General features: G+C 48.7%; 1 protein-coding gene across 1 annotated transcript in view; it reads right to left on the bottom strand.

Annotated features, from left to right (window-relative positions):
- ZCCHC14 (zinc finger CCHC-type containing 14) overlaps positions 1-12,664 on the bottom strand; it is a 198,245-nt gene that overhangs the window by 167,689 nt on the left and 17,892 nt on the right. The gene's annotated exons all lie outside the window — the stretch shown is intronic.

Raw genomic sequence — 12,664 nt, forward strand, 5'->3', positions numbered from 1 at the left:
TCCGATACCACCTTCGGCAGGAACAAGAGTACGTGCAGAGGACTACACTTCAAATGCTGCTGCTCCTCTGAGCTGGAGAAAGAACCTAACACAGGCAATACCACCGGCTGGGATACATGAAAACGAGTCACAACCTTGGGAAGAAAGGAAGGAACTGGCCACAAAACGACCCAATTAGAACAGAACTCCAAAAACGGCGATCTACACAACAACGTCTGCAACTCCGAAACTCGCCTAGCCAAAGCAACGGCCACCAAAAAGTGATAATCTTTGATGAAGAGAATCCGTCTGGGTCAACCATCTCGACATAAGTGACCTCTGGAGAGGCCTCATATGAGCTCTGGCCCAGGGCACCGCCTCGATTATTGCCGCCATGGATCCCAGAACTTGTAAATTGTCCCTTGCCGACTGTCTCGAATTCTGCAAGAACTGACGAATCTGAGATTGCAACTTGAGGATACAGGCCGGCGGAAGGAACACGCGACCCAGCTTTGTGTAGAACAGGACTCTCAGATATTCTATCAACTGAGAAGGCCGAAGATGGCTCCTTCTGCATACTGACTACCCAACCTAGGGACTGTAAGAATTCTACCACCCGAGCTGTCACCTGAACACTCTTGTGGTAAGACTTTGCCCGGATCAACCAATCATCTAAGTAAGGATGGACTAAAATGCCTTCCATTCTGAGAGCCGCAGCTACAACTACTATGAACTTGGTAAACGTATGAGCAGTCGCAAGCCCGAAGGGAAGAGCCCGAAACCGAAAATGGTGACCTAGCACTGCAAAACAAAGGAAACGATGTGCAGGACGAATAGGAATGTGGAAATAGGCTTCTGTATGATCGAGAGAAGTCAGAAACTCCCCGAACCGGACTGCAACAATGACGGACCGCAAAGTCTCCATACGAAACGAAGGCACCTTGAGGGCTCGATTAACCAACTTGAGATCTAAAAATCGGTCGGAAGGAACCCTCTTTCTTGGGTACCAGAAAGTAAATGGAGTAACGGCCTTGACGCTGTTCCGCCAAAGGGACTGGACAAATTGCTCAAAGGTCCAGAAGTCTGCAGATAATGTCTCTGACGGCTGTGGCCTTGATGCGAGAACAGCAAGGGGACTCTAGAAAAGCATCTGACAAAGGATGAGCAAACTCTAAGACGTACCCGTCTCGAAGAACCTCTAGAACCCAATGGTCCGAAGTAATCTGGGCCCACCTCCCTTGAAATTGTGCCGAGCACCTACTTGGACTAGAGGTTTGGGCCTGCAAAACCTTCATTGTTGAGGACAGGAGGAGGAGGAGGAAAGGGAACTCCCTGTCTCTCGACCTCCTCTACAGGACTGAGTCCTTTGGAAAAATCTGGAGCGTTGCACCAGGAAAAACTCTGCCTGGCCGATAACGACGAAAATCATGGCCTCTACCACGAGCTGAGAAATTGCCACGGCCAGAACCTCTGGGATGATCCTCCGGAAACCTTGGAACCTTAGCCTCACCCAGGCTATGCACCAACTTGTCTAATTCTTCACCAAACAGAAAATAACCCCTAAAGGGAAATTTACTAAGCTTGAACTTAGAAGCCACATCCACCGACCAACCACGCAGCCAGAGAGTATGACGGGCCGCAACAGATACAGCCATAGACTTAAAAGAAGCCCGCAGCAAATCGTAAATAGCATCTGCCAAAAAGGCTGAACCCATTTCCAACTTTGCCACTTCAACATCAATAGCTGAAAGATCATCCGAAGAACGGTCCAAAACCCTTTCTGACCAGCTGCTACTAAGGACCCACAAATTGCAGCCTCCACTGCCACAGCAGAAACAAAGGAACTCTAGCTGGCAGGGGCTCTTATTGGCTCGCTAGAGACACAGTTTTTTTCTCAGTCTCCACCTGCTGGAAGGCGTGCACAACCCCCATCAGTCACAATCTAGGCCGGTCCGGAGGGACGCTAAGGAAACACTTCATAGTGCAATCTTTCCTGGAAGCCAGCGAGACTTGGGAGACACCTTCTGAAAAAGACCCAAGGAAGCGAAATCGAGGCTCTCAACATCTAGGCCGTGACAGCCAGAGACTGGAGGTTGGAATGTAGAAGTGACCCCTCGTTCTGTGTGATGAGGGTCGGAAAACACTCCAAGCTCCACGGTTCTTCGGAGGACAATGCCAGAAGAGGGAACCAAATCTGTTGCAGCCAGTAGAGTGCGATCAGAATCATGGTTCCGCGGTCTTGCTCGAGTTTCAACAAAGTTTTTCCCACTAGAGATATCAGAGGATGTGCATACAGAAGGCCTGTCCCCCAATGAAGAAGAAAGGATTCCGACGCTAGTCTTTGGTTGGCCTGAAGCCTGAAACAGAACTGAGGGACCTTCTGATTGGATTGAGTGGCAAAAACATCAAGCTTGGAAGATCTTGCAGGCTACACCCATGATTAGAGACCATTCGTGAGGTTGCATTATTCTGCTCAGTCTGGTCAGGCTGTTTATGCCTGCCAGATAAGTAGCTTGGAAGAACATGCTGTGATGGCGCGCTCAAAGCCACATCTGGACGGCTTCCTGACAGAGGACGAGATCCGGTACCCCAATGATTGTTGGTATAATACATTGCAACCTGATTGTCCTATTTGAATTAGAATAATTTGATTGGGCAACCAATCTTTGAAAGCCTTTAGAGCGTTCCAGAACACTCGCAGCTCCAGGAGATTGATCTGAAGATTCGTTTCTTGGAAGGATCAAGCTTGAGTGTGAAGCCCATCTACGTAAGCTCCCCATCCCAGGAGGGATGCATCCGTTGTCAGCACTTTTGCGGCTGAGGAATTTGGAATTGTAGTCCCAAGGTCAAATTGGACCGAATTGTGCACTACTGACGAGAGCTCACAAGCTCTAGAAACACTCGGATGGCATTTTTCAGACTCCCCGTGACTTGATACCACTGAGAAGCTAGCGTCCATTGAGCAGATCTCATGTAAAGAGGTGCCATGGGTGTAACATATACTGTGGAAGCCATGTGACCCAGCAACCTCAACATCTGCCGAGCTGTGATCTGCTGCAATGCCCAAACCTTGGACGCAAGGGAGATAAGGTTGTCCTCACACGTCTCCAGGAGGTAGGCTCTGACATTCTTTGTATCGAGCAGGGCTCCTATAAACTCCAACTGTTGAACTGGATGGAGATGAGACTTGGGGTAGTTGATAATGAACCCTAGTAGTTCCAGCACCTGAAACGTTATCCGCATGGACTCCCGAGCACCTTCTCCTATGTGCTCTTCACCAGCCAATCGTCAAGATAAGGGAACACATGCATTCCCAGTTTACGCAGCAATGCTGCAACTACCGCTTGACATTTTATGAAAACCCTGGGAGCTGACGCGAGGCCAAAAAGCAATATGCGGTACTGAAAGTGATGTGTTCGATGCTGACGTCGAAGAACCGGACCAAGCTCCAAAATGTTTCTTGATTTGAGCTTCTCGGGAAATTTATGTTCTTTACTTCATATGAAGGCAAAGGACACAATTTGCCAGGCTATGGTCAGGCCTGAGGCACTGAACACACCAAGAATGTGTATCAGAACCCGAGATGGTCCGGTTGCACTGGGAGCAAGGCTTGAAGCCACTGGGAGTCTTCAACGACATGTAAAGGAAAATGGCTACGGCAAAATCAAAGGTCGCAATTGTGCCTGAAAAAAAGGAGAAGACAAAAAACTAGTATACCCATCCGAGCAGGCCTAAACGGGGGCCAGTGATGAAAAACAAAGAAAATTTAAACGCGGGACAAAAACTAAGAGAATAAGAGAAAGGGTTATTTTGTTTTTAATAATGAAGGAAAAAAAATAGAAAATAGAGCCGAAAACGCGTTTGAGGCTCTTCCCGAGCATGTGGGGAGCAATGTACAAAGCAGGGGCGTAGCTACGGGTGGGCCCAGGCCCACCCAATCTTGGCTCAGGACCGCCCAATTTATCTTGAGAGGTTGTTTACTCCCAACCTGCATCATTCTCCCGCGGCTCAACCACGTTATTAGGCAGCCCGCACTGCAGCCGGAAGCTCTCCTCTGGTCCTCCTCCTACCGTACCAGCGTTTTTTTTTAGTGCGACGAAGTATCGGGTCCTGATCCGGAAGTCCGTTCTAGCCTGGCACCCGCTCACCCCACACCACTACTGCCCTCCCTCCAAGTTCGACTATCCAGTTTCACTCTGCCTTCTTGTCTTGGCTGCACCGCACCCCCTTCACACAAAGGCGTCGCATCAGCGCACAGGAAAGCCTGCCGGCTGCTGCTAGTGTTGCAGCTCCTCTTCACTGCCCTCGCTGGATCAGGATCAGCTTTTTGTTGATCCCCCAGGCCTTAGCGCTCCCCCGCAGCCCCAAGAGGCACAAGAGCCAACACACATGGAGCACAGTGCTCAGTCTCCACCACCTGCCACCACATGCAAGCCTAGCTAAGTCCAGGTAAAATAAATACTTTCTAGTTTACTGTGTACTACTATAGTGTAATGCTTGCTGGTGGTGGGCTTCTGGGTGGGAGTGGGTTCTTAAATGCCTAGGGAGGAAAAGGTATATTTAATTAATGAAGAGCCCTCCCCCACCCAGAAACCCATCAACAACACATTTTAATAGTGCCTAGGTTAAAACTTTAAAAAGTTATATATATTTCTCATGTTGTGAGTTTTTCGGTGGGGGTAGTCTGTGCAGTGCCCAGGTTAAAAAAATAAAAAAGTTTTAAACTTAAAATAGGCAGGTTTTTGGGTGGAGGTGGGCTCTGCAGTGCCCAGGACATTAAAAAAAGGTCTTATATTTAATGCTGGTGTGTTTCAGGGTGGGGGATATGCCAGACCATGGGGGGGAAGGTTAGGGGCTGATGCTGGGCTACTGGGATGGATGGAGGAGTAGGGAAGGGAAAGGCGGATGCCGGGCTACAGGGATGGTTGGGGGGTAGGGAAGGAAATCGTTGATGCCAAGCTACAGGGATGGATAGGGAGGTAGGGCAGGAAAGGGCTGATGCTGGGCTAGAGGACAATTTCTAATTTGTGGTCCTTTATTCTGTAATTGATTAGGGTTGGTTTGTGTTCTGCGTGTGACCGAGTAGGTGAAAGATTCTGCTTCCATGTGGCTTGTGTGGGGATCTATGAGTCTAGCTTTTCCAATTGCTGTTGTGTATATTCACTGCTGCCTTTTTAAAGGTACTGTTATTCCGGTTGGTGTTGGGGTTTGCAATATCGGCTCTAAGAAGCCTTTTTGCAGGATTTATTGCAAAGAACCAGGCAGTGAAGGGATCTTGTGTTTCTATTATAGAGGCGCTACCAGAATTTGAATACATTTTTCCTATAGAAAGCTGTAAGAGCCAGAGGAAGGGGAAAAGACTCAAAGGTATTTACCTGTTTTGCTTAATCAGGCATTTACATTTATGATAAAGCAAAGTTTGAAGGCTATATGCCATTGATGTAATCATAGTGTAGGATCCTGTCATGTTAAGATATTTGCTATTATAGTAGACTTATGTCTGGTCAAGTTGATATGGGATAATGTAATTATATTTAAAAATATAAGTTTTTGCATTATGTATGTGGTTTATGCTAATACAGGGCAGCTATTGGGCAGACTACTTAGAAATCCATCATCAAGTGCATTCTAAGGCATTCTTTTTTAGTATCCCAAGAAACACTACTCATACATAGTGCCCACCCATATCAGCTCTGGGCCCACCCAAAATGTCAGTTCTGGCTACGCCACTGGTACAAAGCAGCTGCTTCCTCTCATGGAAAAGAACTTAAGAGATGCAGACGTGCTGTGGGCAGGAAGGCACTCCGCGCATGCGGTGGGATGCGGCACGTGCCACAGAAAGCTCTGAAAAAATTTTTTATGCTGGCTAATGTGCTGAAGACTGGGCGACATGGTGTTCGTCTACCCACGTGTGAGAATGTAAGCCTGCTTGTCCTTAGAGAATGATTCAGTTCTTCATTCCGGAAGGTCCTCTTCAGAATGCCAAGTGTCCTCCTGAAGAGATGCCAGAAGGATGGGACCCAGTCCAAACCATAAGTCCCAGTGGGGTCGACTTTACCTGGTCCAAACCCCACCTCCTCCAGTCAGAAGCCCATGAACACAACCTGCACCCTGGGGGGCATCTGCAGGGTACTTCAACACAATCACCTCCAAGGAAAGCAGGGGAGGAGCACCCAACTCTCCCCTGTGAGCGCATCTAAGTCACACAGCTCTCTCGCACTTTGACAGGTCAGTCCCAAAATGGCAGCCGTTCCCACCAAAGCTTGGACAGCGACCAGTGCACAATGCCAAATGTAGGGTCTCTTGCAGCGTCTTCACCAGTCCCAAATCCAGGAACCAGTGATACAACCTCGGGTGCAGCCCCAGCACAGGAAAGCAAAAGGATCTGGTAGCACTGCTAGATCTTGCAGGCCTCATCTCGTCAGGCTTGCAGCATTGGACCCAAGACCTCAGAAGCAGTCCTCCACAGCTTCAGTCGTCTCCTACCCTTCTCAGAGGGTTTCTTGCTAAAGCTGATCTAAGCTCTGCTCTTTTTTTTAAATTTTTTTAAAAGTTATTCCCCTTATTCTCCCAGAAAGCTGGGGAAATAAAGCCGAGTCAATTCAAACCCTTTCCTTGTTTTTTGACTTCTGCAGCAGGAAGAGGGGAGGGGGAAGAGGCCTACATACCACCACCCCTACCTCCCCCCCCCCCCCCCAGCATTGCCAGCACACCAAGCGAACTGTAGCCTGAGGCAAGAAAACTGAAGTTTTCTTGGCTCAACTGAGGTAAGAATACCTTGATCTGAATCCCAGAAGTTACAGGCCCAAGGACCAACCTGTAAAATGCAGGTTGTGGCCTATGAACCAGGGTGGTCAGGCCTACCTATCCTAAATCACTAGCTCAACTTCATTTGCTGGAGACAGAGAAATACTAAGATCCAGCCTGTATCAGCCTTTATGCCGGTGATGTTACTGCCGAGTTTCACTTATAGCAATATGGCAGATTTTAAAGAGTGAAAATACATTCAACAGGCCTCTTCGAACCTTACTGCTTGTATATCTCTCAGATGCCAGAGAAGTAAATGCTGTGGGCTGCAGTTACCAGATGGTGAAATTATGTCTTACCTGCTAACTTCCTTTCCTTTAGTCAGCTGCACCATTATAAACAAGTGGGTGTTGTCCCTTCCTACCAAATAACATGGTAGTGTTCCTCTTCCTCCTCCCCTGGGAGGAGAATCCTCAAAATGAGGGGGAGACTGAGGGTCCAAGAGACACTTGCTGACCCTCTGAGGTCCATCCAGAACCATCTGGAGCATCGGGGGGGGGGGGGGGGGGGGCCATGACCCCCCCCCCTCAATGGTGCTTAGCCCCCAGAACAGGGCCATGGCGAGGGGCCAGCCTCAGCCTGAGGTGCTTAACCATTTGGGTTAATCTCTGGAGCCAAAAAAAGCTAGGGGCTCCTAGGACACCCCACCGCAGTCAGACCCAGGGTGGATGGGAGAGATCATCCCTCTATCCTTCCAAGCTCTAATGTGGGCTGGGAGCACTCCTGCTGCATAAAATCCAATATCATCTCTTAGCTCTCACTGCATCAACAATACTCACAATCTTTAAAGTCCAACATTAATATGCAAACTAATCTTCCAAAAGTACATTCAACAAAGAATGATTTTCACCTTGAAAAAATAACTTTAGAATTCTTGGTGATCTCAGCGATGCCACTTGCCTGTGCAATCACACTAGCAAAGCTGTGTCAAAGACTGTCTTCCATAGCCGTCTCTAGTGCCAGCTCAGGTTAAACTTATGGGAAAATTTAAGTTGAGTTGGCGCTAGAGATGGCTATGGGGGACAGTCCTTGAGACACTCCGCGGAGGCGAAACATGCATGTCGGACATAGCCGCCCCCCCCCCCCCCGACAATATTTAAGATGAGTACTAAATAGTTTCATCATTTATAAATTAATGAATTAAATTTGAATTACATACAAGTTTGCTTAATTGGGTGTACCGATTACACATGCAAATGGCACCGCTGAGGTCATCAAGAATTCTAAATTTATTTTTTCAAGATGAAAATCATTCTTTGTTGAATATACTTTTGGAAGATTAGTCTGCATATTAATGTTGGACTTTGTATAAGATTGTGAGTATTGTTGATACAGTGGGAGCTAAGAGATATTATTTTGTTTGGAGTCTCCCACATCATAAAATCAAGTATTTGCCATTTGTGAGCGATACGCATGAAATCCAATAGCAAGAGAGAAGGAAAGAGAAGTAAATATGGCTGCCATACACACTTCAGTGCAGAGTAGAGCAGGCAACTCTGGCAGCTGCCCCCTCCCCCTGACATCAGAAATGTGCCATCACAGGAGTGGTAGACAGAGCTAGCAGCTGTGTTAAGATGCTGGTTCTTGCAAACAGAGCAGTGTCTGCCAGCAGGAGTGGCCCAGGGTTCTGGCGTCTCCACCGTCGTCCTGTTCTCTTCGGGTGTGCTTTTTGTTTTAAACTCAATTGGCTGTATTCTCCAAGAGAGGGAATAAAGCTAAACTAGGCAGACCCAAAGAGCAAGTTTTTGGTTTTTTTTTGGTTAGGTTATATGCCTGGGAACTGCAGTGGAGTTCATGGAACAGAACATCCAAACAGGGTGTACAGACTACAAGAGGATAGGGGAGAGGGGATCTGCACCCCTCTGGCAGGGCAGAGATAAGCACCCTGCCCAGAGAACAAGGTCTGGTCTGGGGATTGGATAATTTGGGAGCAGCCGCGGGGATTGGATAATTTGGGAGCAGCTGCTAGGCTCTACCTTGCTGTGCGCCAGGCTGAGGACCAGGAGCACCAGCCTGAGAAACATCAGCTAGAGGTACAGAAGAAAGCTGGAGATTTCCTTGAGCACCAGCAGGTTATACAAATGAGTTCACTGGAAGAGACCAAGGAAATCTCCAGTATTTTTCTCTACTTCCATCTGCTGGTAGGAGGGGATAACATCCACTTGTTCAGAACAGTGCAGCCAGTCAAGGAAATTTCCTTTAGCCAGGGATTCAGCAGCACTATGCGGATATTCGTATAGTGCTGCTGAATATCCTTACATAATGCTGGGACGGCCCACAGGAGGAGCTAGGTCAAAGCTGCCAGTTATCTGGTTAGCAGACTGAATATCACCACTAACTATAGTGCTCACCGCTTTATCCTGGTATTCAGTGCTGACCACAATCCAGATACTGGAATTTAAAATCTGGATTTATTTTGGCTGCCACAGCTGACATTTAAACAAAAACAGCTGACATTTAAAAGAAACGTCAAACGTGAACATTAGCCAGCATGAAATTTATTTACTGGTTTACTATACTCCCGCTTTATACTGGTATTTGGTGCTGACCACAATCCAGATACTAGAAATTAGTATCTGGATTTATTTTGACTGTCACAGCTGACATTTAAACAAGATGTCAAATGTGAACATTAGGCAGAATGAAAATTATTTACTGGTATACTATACTCTCTTTCCTATCTTCTCCAAAAGAACAGTCCTAAAAACTGACCTAGTCTATAGAAAAATTAGTTCTTAACTGATTTTCTTTCCTTTAATTCCAACAGATCAATTCCGAGACGAGTGTGTTATGTCCATCTATCAGAAGGCAGAGATAGCCATAAAGAATACTGTGCAGCAACCTCACTTTCAGTATTTCGATAACCAAACAGTAAGATGAACACCGGAACACTGGAGGAGCCTCCTGCCTCTGAAACAAAGAAATGTAAATTAACAGGGCAAACCAGCTGCCCTCCTTTCCATACTTCACAGGTCCTATTTGTGACTGTTGCCAGCTAACCGGAGACAAAGTCACAAAGAAGAGGCCAGAGACCCAGCTCTCTGCCAGCCACTGGCACTAGGCACCCAAGAATGAAGCTGAAAGCTTCCCAAGCAGCAGCTGCCGAAACCCCGCAACACCCCAAGCTGAAACGTCGCCTCAATGTCTCGCAGCAGGGAGCAAGGTGACAGTAAGAACCAGCGCAAAAGCTCAACTGATGCCACTAGACCATAGTGGCTGCTAATGATGGACAGCTGAACCTCCACACCACTGGAAAAATACACCCTCTCAGGGCCATGGCAGACCTGGTTCCAGTCCACCCATGAGGATGCCCTGGCTGACACGGAGGAGGAGCACATGGGAAACACAGGAAGATTCCCAGTGCTACTCAGAGGAGTCTCAAGGAAAGCCCATCAGAAACCTCCACAGGAACAGAGGAATTCTCCACCTGTGAGCTTGTCCTACCATTCCGTGTGCAAAACCAGTGTGGATGCCATTCCAAGGCCATTAAAGGTACAGGAACAGCCCAGAGCCTAACTCTTTGAGCTCCTGGACTACGAGTCTCCAACCAGCACAGCTGTGCCAGACCTGCCTCGTCCGCTCTCCCCCGATGCTCGAGAGACATTGGAGGGCCTTCACTGTCTGCCCTGCTCCATCCTGTGGAGGTAGAAGCCATGGACTGGTTCCATAGCTCCCCTGGCCTTCCCAGACCCCAGATGCCACATCAATCCACAGCAGCAGGACCCATGCTCAAGAGTAAGGAGCTCTAGAAACCATGCTTCGGCGCTCCCAGACAGGGATGCAAGAATCCTGGACTCAGGAGGACAGAAAATGAAACGGGCTTCACTGCTCCTCTCCCGGACTCTGCCCAGGCACTACCGAACAGTCCAAAGGCAGGACAGAGAGACAAGGAGCCAAAGTTCTCAGCACTGCATACGATGAACTGCCCGCTGCAAAGCGAGCAAGGCCCACAATCCAGGACAGGGGCTGTGCAGACCCAACAACCAAGAAGCTCCCATCAGTCACCAGTGAAGGAACCAAGCCCAGTCGAAAAGAAGCCACATACCCACGCCAAGGTAGAGGCATGCGCTACCAACAGGAATGAAACCACCTTCCAACTATGGAAGTATATGCCAAGGCCTGGGAGAGGCCTAAGGTCCACAGCCAGACATAGAGCCATGCTCCAGAGGCCTAGTTGAAGCCACACTCAAATCAGAAGAGATGGCAACCAGCCCACTGGGCAGAGGCGGAAAGAATCCAGGATCTCTAGACCGAGGAGACATACCACATGTGCAGAGACAGACCCAAGACAGACCAAAACCCTTTGCAGAGCAGGCAGGGAGGCAAGCCCCAAGGGAAAGCCTCACCTCCAGTGATGGGAGGCCAAGCTGTGCAGCATATGCCGAACTAAAGATGAATGCTGTAGCCGGGGCGCAGACCCCAGGCCTCATGGCTGGCGCAAGGCTCTGTAGCCAGGCCCTAAAGCCGGAGCTAGTCACTACAGACAGGGACGGAACCAGGCTCTACAGCCAAAGCAACCCATAGGGCCTTTAGACAAAGCAGAATCTATACCTGAGCCAGAAGTGGAACAATTCTCTACAGCCTGAGCTGGAGCCACGCCCCACTGGGAGAAAAAGAGGTATACGCTGTACCAGAAATGGAACCACACTCCAGAACCAAACGCACAGTCATGCCCTATAGCCCGAGAGGGAAGAATGAGCCACCATAGTGAGGTCACACTCAACATCCAGAAAACAAGGGACATAGACCCTCCAGCCATATAACCCTAGGACACATACAGCACGCCCTGAGAGGAAGCCACCCTCCTCTCTGGAAAGGGAATCTGCCCCCCCCCCCCAAGTAATGGATGCCCACTAGACAAACAAGAAGGCTATGCATGACAACCAGATATAGGCCATTCCCCACCCCCAGGAAAGGAGTGATGCACTCCTTCCAGGAGTGAAAGGTCATGCCCTGAAAACCAACAGAAGGCCGAAAACTTAATAGCAATAGTGGTAGAAACCTCCTGGTTATCAGAGGAGTTTTTTTCCCCCAAAATGCTATACGGAAAAGAACTCTCAAAAAGTAATGGGAAAGAAGGCCATCAAAGAGACCATGAACTGCGGAACACTGCAAGTGAACTGGATGTGAAGCCACATCCAAGAATAATGCCCTAAAAGCAGAACAGATGGAACAAACCCCGCATCCAAATCTTGCATGCCGCCAAGCTCAGAGAGGGACCTGCGGAAAGGCAGCCAAACTGCCCAGCCGTATTGACAAGGCATAGCAGCAACACCAAAACAAAGCTGGGTAGAGATGTAAAGTCTGAAAAGGACACTGCACCAGGATGGAGGCCATGAGCGCAAGATTGATGCGGAACCTGTCATAATCTCCATCAACAGCCCTGCCGACCAACACAGGAAGGCACTCTGGCCAAAGCGGCAGAAAGAGACAGAGACTGCCGACATACTGGCAGAGGAGAGCCCTGATAGCGTGGTCAGCAGAGACAAATAGGAACACCCAGGAAGCACTGAAAGGAGCCAAGACTGGGATAGAGAGAGGCAGCGCTACCATAGCAATGGTGAAGTAGCACATACAGACTGGAGCAGCACACAGCCTGCTCCAGAAACCGGCAGCGGACATGAGCGACAAGTACTTACGGGATCAGATGAGCATGGCAGATAGAGACAATCAATTGAAGAAATGCCATCCACAGCAGGACCCACTCTGGTAATTTTTATCTATTTATTTTTTTAAAGAGGCAGGAGGCCCAGCTGCCATGTGTCTGGTTAAGAGCACAGACAGGAAGACCACAGAGGTGGATAAGGAGGGTGGAAGGGACCTGGAACAACCAGGTGTACCTTCCACAGCAAGCAGCGCCACCAAACCCCGCAGCTCA

Source organism: Microcaecilia unicolor, chromosome 5 (genome assembly GCF_901765095.1).
Source record: "Microcaecilia unicolor chromosome 5, aMicUni1.1, whole genome shotgun sequence".
Taxonomy (NCBI): domain Eukaryota; kingdom Metazoa; phylum Chordata; class Amphibia; order Gymnophiona; family Siphonopidae; genus Microcaecilia; species Microcaecilia unicolor.